General features: G+C 34.3%; 1 long non-coding RNA gene and 1 other non-coding gene across 2 annotated transcripts; both read left to right on the forward strand.

Annotated features, from left to right (window-relative positions):
• Positions 1-2,959: 2,959 nt before the first annotated feature.
• On the forward strand, positions 2,960-3,066 carry LOC146929001 (small nucleolar RNA R71). The gene has a single exon (XR_015009200.1). It is a non-coding gene; the product is annotated as a small nucleolar RNA R71 (small nucleolar RNA).
• Positions 3,067-9,511: 6,445 nt separating this feature from the next.
• Positions 9,512-10,853, forward strand: LOC146929002 (uncharacterized). Its single transcript, XR_015005916.1, has 2 exons — positions 9,512-10,395; positions 10,537-10,853. It is a non-coding gene; the product is annotated as an uncharacterized LOC146929002 (long non-coding RNA).
• Positions 10,854-15,874: the final 5,021 nt, after the last annotated feature.

Below are 15,874 nucleotides of genomic sequence, written 5' to 3' on the forward strand. Positions count from 1 at the left end.
AATTTTAGAAAAGTCTTTTATGAACCGCCGATAGAAACCGGCATGCCCCAAGAAACTCCTCACTCCTTTAACATTGATTGGTGGAGGAAGTTTCTCTATAACCTCTATCTTAGCTTGGTCCACTTCAATGCCTTTAGCACTTATCTTATGCCCCAAAACTATACCTTCGGTTACCATAAAATGACATTTTTCCCAATTCAAAACAAGGTTAGTTTCGGTGCATCTTTTAAGTACAGCATTTAAATGGAACAAGCATTGATCAAAAGACTTACCAAAAACAGAAAAGTCGTCCATAAATACCTCAATGTTCTTCTCTATCATATCAGAGAAGATGGAAAGCATGCACCTTTGAAAGGTTGCCGGCGCATTACACAGCCCAAAGGGCATCCTTCGATAAGCAAACACACCGAATGGACAAGTGAAGGCAGTCTTTTCTTGATCTTCCGGAGCCACTGCAATTTGATTATACCCTGAATACCCATCCAAGAAGCAATAAAAGGCTTGGCCAGCCAGTCTCTCAATCATTTGATCCATGAATGGTAATGGAAAGTGGTCCTTTCTTGTTGCGGTATTCAACCTCCGGTAGTCTATACACATTCTCCAACCAGTGACGGTGCGGGTGGGTATCAATTCATTTTTTTCATTTGCTACCACCGTCATTCCTCCTTTCTTGGGTACCACATGAACTGGACTTACCCATGAGCTATCTGAGATAGGGTAGATCATACCTGCATCTAGTAACTTCAGCACCTCTTTCTTTACCACTTCCTTCATTGTTGGGTTAAGTCTCCTTTGAGGTTGAACCACCGGTTTGTATTCAGCCTCCATGTGTATTTTATGCATGCAATAAGCTGGACTAATACCCTTTAAATCAGAAATGTTCCACCCCAAAGCTCCTTGATTGTCTCTTAACACCCTCATCAATTTTTCTTCTTCCAAAGGTGTCAAGGTATTGCTGATGATTACTGGTTTAGAGGCATCCTTAGTGAGAAAAACATATTTCAAGTGAGAAGGGAGTTCTTTTAATTCTGGATTTTTCTCTCCTTCTCCACTCAAAAGAGGGGCATCTATAGAGTGCTTACCCATTAATTCTTCTGTTTTTACCGGACCCAACTCTTGCTTGCTTGCTGCTAGTTGCTTCACACAATCACTTACTTCAAGATCTTCATCATCTTCACCTTTTTCTATAGAATTCACAATTGCACGTTCAAGAGGGTGTGTTGGTTGATGTTCACAAGAGTCATCTTTAACTATTTCTTCAATAATGTCAATCCGGTAACACTTGGGATTTTCATCTTTGTGCTTCATGGCCTCAAATATATTAAACACTACTTGCTCCTTATGGAATCTCAACATTAGCTCTCCTTTCTCAATGTCAATCAAAGCACGGCCAGTTGCAAGGAAAGGTCTTCCTAGAATGAGTGGCATATCCTCATCTTCAGCCATGTCTAGGACCACAAAGTCTGCTGGGAACACCAAGTCATTAACCTTGACTAGCACATCTTCAAGTATACCGAAAGGATAAGAGATTGACCGATCAGCTAAAGTAATGGTCATTCTTGTTGGTTTTGGTTCCCCACACTTAAGCTTCTTCATCATTGAAAGAGGCATCAGATTTATACTTGCTCCCAAGTCACATAAAGCTCTTCCAATGTCTACCGGTCCAATTGAACAAGGGATAGTAAAAGCACCAGGATCCTTCAGCTTAGGTGGCAGCTTCTTTTGAAGAATAGCACTACAATTCTCAGAAAGTGCTATGTTCTCATCATCCTTAGGCTTCCTTCTTTTGGTTAACAAGTCTTTCATGAACTTAGCATACAACGGCATTTGATCAAGAGCTTCACCGAAAGGAATATTTACCTGAAGTTGTGAGAAAAGTTGCATGAACTTCTTGAATTGGCCTTCATCCTTTTCTTTCTTCTTCGAAAGGTGAGGGTATGGAAGCTTCACATATGATGGAATAACCTGTGGTTTGTCTCCATCTTTCAAAATTTGACTCTTCGACTTCCTCAAGATTGAATCTTCATCAATTAATCTCTCACTTTTTTCTCCCTCTATTTTTTTCTTCCTTTCGTTTTCAACTTCTCCATGATCATTTTCTTTTTCAACTACACCCTCATCATTCTTTTCAACTACATCATTCTCCTCCACCTCAACTACTTCATCAACCTTCTTTGGAGCTTTTGGAACTAAAGGTGTCAAAACCTTTTTGCTCCTCAGTTCAATAGCATTACAAGACTCATTCTTAGGGTTATCTTTAGTGTTACCTGAGAATCCGCCTTTGTTTTGTTCAGCCAACTGCTTAGCTAATTGCCCCAGTTGAGTTTCAAGCATCTTCCTAGAAGCTTCATTGTTCTTTCTTTCAGCTTCTTAACTCTTCTTCATCTCTTCAAAGTTGCCTTGAGTCATCTTCATGAAGTTCATCATAGTTTCCTCAAGAGCGGATGGCTTCCTTTGTTGTTGTTGAGGAGGAGTTAGCATCTGAGAGTTCAAAGCATTGTTGTTTGAGTAGCTTAGATTTGGATGCTTATTAATGCCTGAATTGTAGTATTGATTCTGCCTTTGATATCCTCCCATGAAGTTAGCTTCTTCACTTGATCCTTCCGGAACACATTCACCGTTTGGATGTTCTTCACCACATAAGTCACATTTGATTGCAGCCACTTGTTGTTGCTTATGAGCCAAAGTGAAGCCTTGAAACTCCTTAGTTAGAGCTTCAATTTGTTTGTTCATAGCTGCTTGGTTAGCAAGGATAGCAGTTTGTTCACTCACCCCAAACACTCCTCTTTCTTTCTTTTTAGCTTGATCACGATACTCATTGCCAGCCATGTTTTCAATTAGAGCTTGAACTTCATGATCAGTTTTACTTTTGAGACTACCTCCCGCGGAAGCATCTAAGAACATTCGAGTGTTTGGTGTTACCCCCTCAGTGAAGATTTGGAGGTATTGCTTCTCGGTGAACTCATGATTAGGGCATCTCTTGAGAAGCAAATTGAATCGCTCCCAAGCATCATACAATGATTCACCTTCTCCTTGCTTGAAGTTAGAGATCTCCATCTTCTTGTCCCAATACTTAGACATAGGGAAGTATTTCTCCAAGAACTTCAGCTCTAACTCTTCCCATGTTTGGACAGTCCCGTTTGGAATTGTTAGCAACCAATCTTTTGCTCTTCCCGTCAAGGTGAAAGGAAACAGCCTTAGCTTCTTTTGTGCTTCAGTCACGGTGGCTGGTTGCACACAAAACTCACAGGTTTCAGCAAAACGGCTCAAGTGTTCATGAGGACTCATAGCTTCAGTCCCATCGAATTGCTTGTCCCTCAAACCATTGAGGACAGTTGTCTTGATGTCGAACGCTACGGGGTTAGCTGGTTGAAAAGTGTGGGTCAGTTGACCGCGATGAGTGGCTAACCCGTAGTCTCCAAGCTTAGGTCTTGGTGGTACAACTCCTTCTCCTTCCATCGTTGCAGATTTAGGAGAAGAATTTGTTTCAGATTCACTTGAGAGTTGCTCCGGTACTTGTTCTCGAACACCCGGTGGAACGGATTGAGCTAACCTTTGCGATCGGACAGCTTTCCGAAGTGCTCTAGCAGTTCTTTCAATCTCCGGATCGTACTCTAAGTCGTCAGAGCTCTGTTTACCTCGCATAAACAGCAAAATACCTTAGTAGCACTGCACCACGCAAAGTAATCAAGTGAATATGAAAACAGAAAAATAAAAATAAAAAAAACAGAAAATTAAATTGCAAAAACCCTAAATTATAACGTAATTGCCTTGTTGAAATAATTCAACAGTCCCCGGCAACGGCGCCAAAAACTTGATAGATCTCTGGCAAGTGCACCAAATACTATCGAAGTAGTAAAAATATCGATCCCACGAGGACTGTTTTTAACTTCTATAATTCAATTTCGTTATATAATTAGGATGTGTAAAGTTTATTTTTAGTTTGCACTAGGCAGAAGATTTGGTTTGATTTTATGAAATCAAATAAAAGAAATTAGATTTGATTAAGAAAATAAGAGAGAAAGATGAGATCAGATCCGTCGAATCCTCTAAGTTCCCCTAATTGGTCTACTGCACCTATTTGTTATAAACCCTCTTCTAGTTTACGATGATTAACAAAATAGCCCTAATCAATCCCTTGAGTTAGGACTCTCTTCTTAAACTACAGCCCCTAATTCCTTAGGTGGTCTATTAATTCTTGAAGGTTTTACCGAACGTTAACCTATTATCACTAACAAACGATTATCTATTCCTAGACTAACCCTGTTTATTAGAACAATTCAATTAGGTCTAAGTTGAAAGCCATGGTCAGTGGTCATTCATTCTCACGAAATCAAGTTATATGTGATCAAGATATAAAAAGCATTAAGAACAATTGAATTGAATAAACTAGAATTGAATTCATAAACAAAATAGAGTTTCACAGCAACATGTGTCAATTAGGGTTACAAAGATTCATCTCGGATCTAATCTCTAAGAGATTTAGCTACTCATAATCGAGTTTACAAATAGCATAATCAATGAAATAATTAAAACATACATGAATTGGTAAAAGGATGAAGAAATCGCCCTTCTAGCCGTCTCCGATGTCTCAAAATCGCACTTTGCTCTCCAAAATCGTAACCCTTGTTCTTCAGATTGAGTGCAGTATTTATAGAAGTCATGGGCCTGACCCATCAAAATCGCGCCGCGCCTTGTTAATTGGCGTGCCGCGATTTCCCCTTTACAGGAAGTGTGTATTTTTGCTTCAAAAATCGCAGCACGGCTTGAAATTGGCGTGGCGCGATTTCCTTCGAACAGACTTCAAATTTTAAGCTTTTTGCACTCCAGAACAGTAAAAATTGCATGAGAACTCTATCAAAATGTCACAATAAGTCCCTAATATTACGTAATGACAGAATGTCATCAATAAATAATAAGGATAAGAGGTGAGAAATAGAAGTAATAAAATAAGTGGGGGAGGAGAGAGTAAATTATGATACGTGGAGGGGAGAAAAGTATTAATAATAAGAATTTAACCTAGTTTCCTAGTATAAATAGAGGAATATAAGTTCATAAAACAATGTTGCTGAACGTGAGAACCAGAGAGAAGTAGAGAGGAAAGGAGGCAAAACCTAACTCAGGAGAATTGAACCAAAAACTGCGTTTCCAGAGAATTTGAGGTAAGGGGGAGAATCTTTGCACTTTAGGGTATCTTAATTTATGATGGGAGGATTATCTTGAATTTTAATACATTGTTGCTGTTATGATATGAATTTTAATGAGTGACTGATAATGAACGAATTGAAAGATGAAATTGAAAGATGACAATTGAGGAAAACTAGTTTAGGTTTTTGAATTGAGTTTTAGTCTTAGAAAGAGTGGATAATCAGGTAGGTTAACGAAGAATTATTGTTTGAATGATAGGGTAGTCATGGAGTGAAGATTAGGGTCGAGTTTGGCGAGTTTAGGGTCGAAAACGGAGTTAGGAAAAGTCCCTTAAGGCTAAATCGCACATGCAAAATCGCAGAAAATCTGTGATTTCTGTAACCGAAACAAAAGACAAAAACTGGCACTTTTCTGTTGATAACTAGATTTTGGTGTCTTCATGAAAGTTGTAGCTATGAATGTTAGCTTTAATTGGGCGTTGGTTTGACCTCATTCCAACATCTAGGACTCAAGATATGATCAAAATACTACACATAGGTCATCAGGGTCGTGCTCTTTTCTGAGGCTTAGGAAATCCAACTTTCGACTCTTTTATGCTCTGAACTAGGTTTTGATGTAAACATGAAAGTTGTATATATGGATGTTAGCTTTCATTTGTATTTGGAGTGGCTTCAATAGGACATCAAAAACTTGAGTTATGATCAAAATACTACACAGAGGTCAGCAAGGTCGTGTACTCTGCCTAGGTTTAGGGAAACCAACCTTTGTACCCCTCTCTGTATCGAATTGGATTTTGCTTCCTTCATGAAAGTTGTAGATATGGGTGTTATCTATATTTTAGATTTATTTTGACCTCATTCAGACATTCCTAAGTTGATTTATGATTAAAATGTCGCATGTGGGTCATGCTGCGTTTTTCATGAAGTTTCAGCATCACCGTTGTAGTGGACTCTAAACCTTCCATGATAGTATTAGTGATTATAATAAATCCGTTAGCATGTAAAGTAAAGGTGAGGGTCCTTAATCTTTACATCTAAATTAGGGAGTGTGATCGGGCATAAATAGAAGCGATTACCTCAAGATAATAAAAAGTCTAAAACATAAACCGATGATTGTGATCTAAGTGAATTTAATGATGTTAAAAGATGACTTGACAATAGGACGTGAAAAATAATGATCTTAAGAGTATTGATAATTGGAGAGTGAGAGAAACAAGATAATTAAATAACTTAAGGCGAATGTTATATAGGAACGTTAAAAGTGTAAAGATAAATAAAGATTATAGTGTAGTCGAGTTAGATGATCGTACGCGAGATGTAAAGAAAGATAGGGAGTTGTGAATTAGGCAATGAAAGACAATAGGAATGGTAATAGTGATGAAAAGGATGGAAAACAATTAGAAGAGAGCAAGATGAGTAGGAAAGCGGATAATCGGTAATAGTTATAATGTTTGACGATAATAATAACAAACAGTATTCGATAGAATAAAATCTTGAATTATAATGAAGCATTAGTGAGGAAAGTTTCTGAAGTCAAAAGTACTGATAAAGTGAGGTAATAACTTTAAATTAGGATTAAGTTAAGATTAGGAGAATAATCGATGTATAGATGACGATGAATGTGAGAACAAGGTAATCTATACCTATTAATACCTATTAATAAAGGCAAAACATGAGTTTGGTGTAGCCTTTTTTCCATTCCAAAATTACCCTTTAACTTCCAAAATTATGTAACTTCCGAGAGCCAAAAAAGTATTAGTATTACAAAGCACCAATTTTTTTTATTAAAAATAGAAAAGGCAGCAGTTCTTTTTCGTTTGATAGTTTTATATCATGCAAGTAAAATGTAAACCAACTATTTTCAATCCCCTTAATTAAAAAAGGAAAAGCAGTTCCTAAAACAAAACAGGGTAAGGTCGGAGCAATGAGTGCATCTTTGCTCCATTTAGCAATCCTCCATTTATCCCTTTTCATTTAATAGATGTGCGACATGTGTCAAAAATAAAATTAAAGGCTAGAATTAAAAGGTGTACAAAAGTATTCATTTAATGAAAAACAAAAACATAGTTTCCTCTTTTCTCTGGGTAGCTCACGCCCCTTCTTCTTCTTCTCTCATTATCATCATCATCACCACCGCCACCCCCTCCCTCCATCCACCGGCAACATTCTCCCTTTTGTCACACCATCCGTCGTCCGCCGCTGCTTTGTCTTTCCAAAACGCCGTCGCTATTGTTTTTTTCAAGGTATTATTACCTGTGAAAATTCAAATCATTAAGAAATAGAAATCTTCAAATTGATGTGCTAGTGATTCAAAAATGATTTAGGTCTGTTTCAAATTCGTTTTCTGCTTTAAGAAAGATTAGAGATGAACGAAAACGAATGGCGTTTGATGTGCTTGAAGAACAAAAACGAAAACGCAAAAGAGAAAGAGAATGGTGAGGATGATTTGAAAGGAAGGTGAAGGAGGATGAATGAAACTAAGGATTTCAGAAATTATGGCTCATGTTCCCCAATCTGATTTCCTTTCTTTAGTAATTTAATTCTTTTACTTAGTGACAATTCAATGGAATCAACGAACAATACAAAATTTAGCAAAATCTCGTTCTCTAATTTTAAAACAAAATGGCCAGATTTTCTTAGCATATTATGAGATTTGAATTCAGTAATTGAAGTCATGAAACTAATTACAGAAAGTGCAACCATGAAACAAGGTTGATTTTTCAAGGTATTAAGATAGAATTGGGTCAATGACAAATTAACCACCGAACCATAATCAAACTGATCTGGTTCTTCATTATCCAAAATTGATGTGGAGCAGAAGCGAGAGAGCGCCGCCAATATATGGACGAAAAGGGGCGGCGGTGGCGGAGGATATTGTGGACGGAGAAGGAGTGATGATGGTGAGAGGACGATGAAGAGTCCCAACTGTTGCTGCTGCTGTGCATCAGGGGAGAAAATCTTTTTTCTAAGTCTTTTAATCCCAACCCTTAATTTTATTTTTGCCACGTGTCATGTAAATGTGAAATGAAAAGGAGTAAATGGAGGATTGCTAAATGGAGCGAAGATGTACTCCGGAGGAATATGGCGGAACGATACAAGTTATTTTCTTATGTGGAAGATGGATGGGAGACCCTCTTTTGTTTTCTCTAATCAACTATTGTTTCTACATTTTTTTTTTGGAAAGGATCTACTGTTTCTACATGTTATTCATATAAATCATCATAAGTATTTTTTAAATCCTATAGGTGCAAGTTAATGATGGTGTTATTGTTTCTTTATATTTTTTACTGACGGTGTTTTTGTTGGTGTACCTAGATAGATCATACTTGCTTCAACAAAAAGAATAAGAAAGAAGAATGGTGGTTCATGATGGTTGAATATAATCGTATCACAATGGAGTTGATTGAAAGGTGTAGTCGAGAACACCCCTTATAAAGGCTGATTGTGTCATGAAAAATGCTGTAAGAAAATCCAGAAAATTGGTCAAAAAATTGCTTAAATATTCAACTTCGACATAGTCACTTGATATCTATATTAAAAGAGAAATTAGCAAGTAGTTATCTAAGTATTTATCATAAATTGAGACACGGTAATTTTTCCTTAATTCAATATTTTTCCCTTTTGTTTGGATATTGTCATTGTGTTTGATTGCAATTAGCATTCTTTTAATTATTTTGTTTACAACTTCAGTGGACATAGATTTAAAAAAAAAAAAAGGATAATGAAGACTTTAGGTGTCACCATTCTTTGGTCAAGACACACTGAAGCATAAATGGGACAAATATAGAGAATGTACAATAATAATTTAAGTTATAGAAATCAAGATATTATTGATGTGTCTATGATAGTTATTAATTTAGGGTATATATATTATTGATTCTTATTATATGTGTTATAGTCTCATTTATTTTTCTATTATCATATGTTCAATGTGAAAAGGAAGATAATGTATCATGGACTGCAAAAGAGTGATAGAGAGAGTAATGGAGTAACAAAAAGAGAAGCAAAATAGGAAGACATGGTGGATATGCTTTGGCTGCGACCTAATTATATACCTTCACAAGAGTTGCACAAAATGATGAATGAATGGGGGGCAAGATTCGTCACCAGAGAGAGAGGTTTGATAATTTTATTTAGAGTGTATTCTTATTATGTTTTTACAATTAATTTTATTATCCCATTTCTTTCGGAATTTAATGATTGATTCACTTATGTTGAATATGTCTAATATTTAGATTTCAAAGGATGCGATTTGAAAAGAATTACAATGGAAATGAGAATGCATTGATTGAGTACCAATATTGTAGCTTTTTTTTCTAATTGTATTTGATATAATTTTTTTTCTTTAGTGATAAGGATTTTTTGTGGCGTACTTTGTTGCTTAGAAATTCTTCTACAACCCTCAAATAAGAGGTCATAGTAAATGGTTTCTTAAAATTGTAGACATGGTTTTTTGAGATCGTTAATTTTGACTTTGAGAAAAGCGAATGTTTGATAGATATGAGATATTGACTATCCTTTAAACATTTGAGGAACGGGTTGATCAAATACATTTTTGATTTCTTATTTTCTTTTCTTCATGTTGCGATATGTAGTAGTTGGCGAAAACATCGAAGGAGCTGGCGGAAAGGTTATGCCAGCGACAAAGAGAGATACAACGGTTTATATACTGTTTTGAATTCATGTAATTGCGTACAATTGTTTGGAAAGAAGTTGTGAATTTCTAATTCAAGTTTGCAATATTTTCAATGCATGTTATTTTCCTTGGTTTCGGTTTTACCTTTTTACTTTATGTTTACGCTCTAATATGGAAACAAGACAACTCGCGGTTGGCGGTTTTGGTTGTGCAGTTTCATATTGTTTGACCTGTTTTGTAGTTTACTAATAAAAGTGTTATATTTTTTTCATGAATAATCATTGTATCTACAATCTATTTCTATGACATATACAAAGACATTGCCTTCTTTTGGTGAAGTCTTTTTATCCAACCAAACTATTTGTAAATGACAACAATTATGAGATATGAGGCGCGAGAAAAAGTGAGATTCCTTCAACAAACAAAAAAGGTGAGATATGAGTCTCAAGAAAGGGATGAAAGGGAAGACTAGGGGATTTTGAATAATTTGTAGCACCAACACTTGCTCATTTTCATTTTTTTCTACCGATGCCAACGAGTAAATATCGAGATCAGTGTCGGTGCACATAGCTTGGATATCCTATTGCCATCTCAAATGTGGATGATTTATAGGTTGAATATTCTATTTCATGCTTATATTTTCTTATCATTTTTTTCTTTGAAACTTCAAATTGTATTTGTGAGCCTTTTTATGTCAAGAGGGTTATTTGTTACTGTTTATGATGCTTTTTTATAAGACTCTTGATTCTTTAGGGGTTTATTTTGGAGCAAATGGACGGTAATACCAATGGGAAATGACCTAAAAGGATTGGAACTCTCCAAACTAGACTGGAAGCATACAAAAGATAAGCTCTTATTGGACCAATGTGACATTTCTACAATTCCTTTCAATTTCCTTTGCATATTTTCCTTTCATTTAAAAGATTATCGTTTAGTTATCATACATATTTTTATTGATCATAATTAGCCCCTTCGACAATGATCTGCAATAGCAGACATGTATTGGTCGCTTTAAACAAAAAGAACAATATAATGGATATGGTGAAAAAATTACTCCAACTTTTTCTTCATTTTTTTGGTAGAAAATTTATAAATCTCTTCGTATATGAAATATCTGCTACTCAAAAGTAACATTTTCTTTCTTGAACCTATCATTTTTTGTTTGGATAATGTGTAAACGGAATAAAAACAGTGGACTCACAGACACAAAAGATAGTGGATACATATGTTAGAGCAATAAAAATGAAAAGGTGCGCAATATAAAATTGAGGGCAACAAAGTATTTTTATTCATAAGTTTTATATATTACTTTTTTATATGGTGTTAAATAAATTATATTTGTGTATGACATACTATATTTATATTTACCTAGAGAAACATAGTCAAGTTTGTACACAGGTTATACAAATGTCCGGAAACAAGAGATCTTTAGTCATCATATTTTTATTTCTTATACCATAAGATTTATATATTACATTTCTGCATGGTGTATGACATGTTATACAATAATTTATACAAAAAACCATAGTCAAGTATACACACATGTGCTATATACATACGTTAGCGCAGTAGAAAAGGCGGACAGACGGGCACGGGAGTGCCCGTCTGGACGCTAGTCACTACTACAAAATTGAGAAAATATAGCGCCTCTTTAATAGCACTTTTATCACTAAAGCGCTATAAATCAAAACACTGAGGCTTTAGCTAGCGCTTTTATAAAAAAGCGCTATCTTTGATATTTAGTTCATATAGCGTTTTATTTAAAAAGCGCCACTTTAGATTCAATAAAATTAATAAATATTAAAAAAAGAAAAAAAATTTCTCTTAGATAGCGCTTATTATAGGAAGTGCTATTTTTGGATCAACTATTAAATAGCGCTTTTAAAGCGCTATGGTTGGTTTGAGTTTAATAGCGTTTATAGTTTAAGAAAAGCGCTATATATCAATTGATTTTACATAGCCGAGTGGTATAATGTACGACCAGTTAGCTTGTTGTCACCAGTTTGAATCTCCTGGGCAGGCCTTTTCAGTTTTTATTTACATTAATTTTTTTTGAGTGAATTTACATTAAATTTAGTCACCAATTTATATTCTCTGGGTAGTATTTTTTTTTCAAAAAAAAAAAACTAAAAGCCTACTTTTTATACTTCGGTTTTTTTCATTTATTTATTAAAAATAAATGCTTTATATATTAACTAAAAGTGCTAGTATTTTGGATCCTCGACAAAAAAAAAATCAACTATAAAACGTTTTTTTTCTTTCAGTTTGAATCTCTGGGCAGGCCTTTCCAGTTTTTTATTTACATGAATTTTTTTTTTTGAGTGAATTTACATTAACTTTAGTCACCAATTTATATTCTCTGAGTAGTATTTTTTTTCAAAAAAAAATAATAATAATAAAATCCTACTTTTTATACTTTGGTTTTTTTCATTTATTTATTAAAAATAAATGCTTTATATATTAACTAAAAGTGCTAGTATTTTGGATCCTCAACAAAAAAAAAAAACAAAATCAACTATAAAACGTATTGTTACATTAAATTTAGTCACCAATTTATATTCTATGGGTAGTATTTTTTTTTCAAAAAAAAAAAAAACTAAAAGCCTACTTTTTATACTTTGGTTTTTTTTTCATTTATTTATTAAAAATAAATGCTTTATATATTAACTAAAAGTGCTAGTATTTTGGATCCTCAACAAAAAAAAATAAAATAAAATCAACTATAAAACGTATTGTTTTTTTTTAAGATAAGTTCAAACCTCTTTTCCTCAAAACCTTCACAGATCGTGCAACTCTCATTCCATAACCACGTTTCTCTGATTCTTTCATTCATCACCATCAATCGTCTCCTCAGATTCATTCCAAAACCACGACCGCTCATGAGATCTTACGGGCACCACCTCTATCTCAATCTTCTTTACAGTTCATCATCTCGCTGTTTCTGTTCGAGTTCCAACTTTCTCAATACTCGATTCTTTATTCCAGGTATCATCTTCATTCTTTCCTTACATTTCCTTTGTCAATTTCACTCAATTACTCTTCAATTTTTCATGTTGTTGTTTTAGGGTTCACACTAAAATTAAGGTCACAGTGTTAGTATTTAGGATGAATTTGACAACAGGAGATTGAATTTGTTCTGTGAAACTGAATGTGGTTTTTGCTGTGAAATTGAATTTCTGTTGTGAAACTTAATTTGGGTTTTTATGTTTGCTTATTTCATTGACTGTTTGTGTTTGCTCATTTCATTGATTGTTTAATTTAAATAGGAAATTCATATTATTTTTGTTGATTGATATTTGGATAAGAAAACATCAAGTATCCATATTGTTTGTAAAAATACATAACGAAGTAGAGAAGCAAAATACATAAATCTTACTTACTAAGTGATGATATGATATGTGAATAATTATTGTCTGAAAAGTGAAAATTGTGTGATAGTTTTTACTTAGTTGATAATAGTTTCTATTGGATGTGACAAGCTAGATATTAAGAAGATGTAGCTTGATGTTAAGTCCACTATAACTAAGAAAATTCTGCATATTTGAATTGATTAATTATGAGGAAATTGAATATTGAAAGTTGTGATACATATAGTGTGAGGAAGAGCCATGTTAAGGAAAATCCTATGATGTCATCTATTATATTTGTGCTTCAAGGTATAGAATATGGGGTTGGTACTTAATTGTTGTTACGCTAATATAGTTGTAGTAAACTGGATATAACAAATGTGGATTTAGGGATATTTTTTAGAAGTTCCTTGCTGAAAAGTGACCATAATGCTTATTATTAGGAAAGCCCAATGCACCAAACACACAATTCAGTATAAACTATTGTTGTAGGGGACATTTGTGTAGGTGATATCAGGTGTTAATAATATAACATAACCACTTTAAGAATTTTGTGTATAAATATAAATAATTTTATTGATACAATTACTTATTTTATTTTTTGTAGTTTCCTCGTAAAGAAAATGGTATAGATTGCGAGTACTTTGTGATGAGGCTTATGAAAGAGATTCTCATTTGAAATCTAAATGAGATTTCAAAGCTGGTAGGTTATTTTTATATTAAAGTATAATATTTGTATATAATTAGTTTTATTAAGTAACATGGTTATTTTTGATGTTATAATATGCAGTACATTGATGGTTTTAAGTGTTTGACATACTCGAAAGATAAACTAATAGAAATCCAAGAAGAATGGTGTCAGTTCATGATCAGCCTAAGAGTTATATGATATATTTTTGGTAAAGTGAGTTTCATGTTTCTAAATATATTTGCTAGAAGTGGTAGTGGTTTTTAATCTACATTATAATTTTGCTTTAATTTGTACTCATGAGTAGTACTTTGAATTTTCCTCTAATCTAATATAATATAATATTAGTGTTATTGCTTATTGCTTAATGATTTTTTCTGCTATATGTTCAGGTGGAGGAAAGTTAACGAAATTTGGAAACGAATAATGATTTGCCATCTTGTTTTCGATAAAAATGTTGAGACGACCAAGAAGATAGATGAAGAGTACTGCACGCTACCATATAGAAGATTCTGATTTTTATGTTAACTAATTAGTTGTAACTTAGAGATATCCATGTTACCAAATTAGTCTTTTTTTTGTTGAGAAGATGTTACCAAATTAGTGGCTATACATTTCTGACTTTAATGCTATATATACATACATTTTATGATATATCTAAGTTTTATTTGATAAATAATAGTCTCGATTATAATGTGTCAAAAATATATATATTTTCCTTATATTTTTTTTAATATATATATATTACTTTAAATTAATAAAAAACGCTATCGGTAAATAAAAGAAGCCTGGCAAAAAAAAAATTAAATGCATTTCCTAGCGCTTTTTTTTTTCTGTATAAAGCGCTATCTAAACCTAGTGTTACAAAGCGTTTTAAAACAAAAAGCGCTATTTTTAACCCCTTTTAGTTGGCGTTTGTTTTTGAAAGCGCTATCTAAGGAGAACCTTTGCTAGCGCTTTTTGACATAAAGCGCTATATAAACCCTGCTTTAGATAGCGCTTTATATAGGAAAAAGAGCGCTATATTACCTTTACCAGCGCCATTTACAGTAGCGCTTCAAAAGCGCTATCTAAAGCCAAAAAAAAGCACTATATAAGCCCATTTTTGTAGTAGTGAGTAAGATATAAAGTGGTTTTAAATGAGAAGAATAGTTACGAAAGAGTTAATGACGATGATGGGGAAGAACCTAGTTGTATAGAGAGGAGTCATTATATGTAATGATAATGAATTAGAATACATCTTGAGACTAAGAATGAGTAATAGGTTATGCTATCAGAAGTAAAGTATATAGAGAGCCTAGAATAGATGAGATAAAGTATGTGTAACACCCGCAACGTGGCACAGTAACAGTGGCGGAGCCAGGCCGGCCCCGGACTTAAGCGGGATGAGTCGGACCACCGGGCTGTTACATGGTGACCCCACGTTGATAGGAGGAACCAAATCACATCAGAATGAGAGGGATCCGGAGGCCGTGTAGGTATGTGACTACATGGTTGAAGGAAGGCTTATAAGAATTGTTAGGTACTACCCATATCAACAAGATGCATCTTCTTTTCGGGAGCTCAATCCATAGGAACTCCACAGTTAAGCGTGCTTGGCTTGGAGTAGTACTAGGATGGGTGACCTACCGGGAAGTTTCCCGGTAAGCATGTGAGTGAGGACAAAGCATGCTGAAAAGACTCGTGTTGGTTTGTGGGGTTAGTCGGCAATCCTGTAAGCAGTCTGGGATGTTACAGTATGTCTGTAAGATGAATAATAAAATAAAATAAAATAGAGGGATGTTGATGTAGAAATGAGTCACGCGAAAGGGTTGGATTAATGAAGAGAATAAGTACTGATATAAGCAGATGATAAAGAGTAATAATGAGGAGTCCTATAACTGTGACAGAGAGTGATGATGATTAATATTATATATGTAAAGAAATTACTACGATAGGAAATGATGAGGTTATATTATAATGATGATGAGAATGACGATGTCTATGTTGTTGTGATGATGAGAGTGTTGATGGTTAATTTATAACGATGATGAGAGTGATGATATTTATCTATGAT

This window comes from Medicago sativa, chromosome 4 (assembly GCF_051527215.1).
Source record: "Medicago sativa cultivar Bolivia chromosome 4, Bolivia_mono, whole genome shotgun sequence".
Taxonomy (NCBI): domain Eukaryota; kingdom Viridiplantae; phylum Streptophyta; class Magnoliopsida; order Fabales; family Fabaceae; genus Medicago; species Medicago sativa.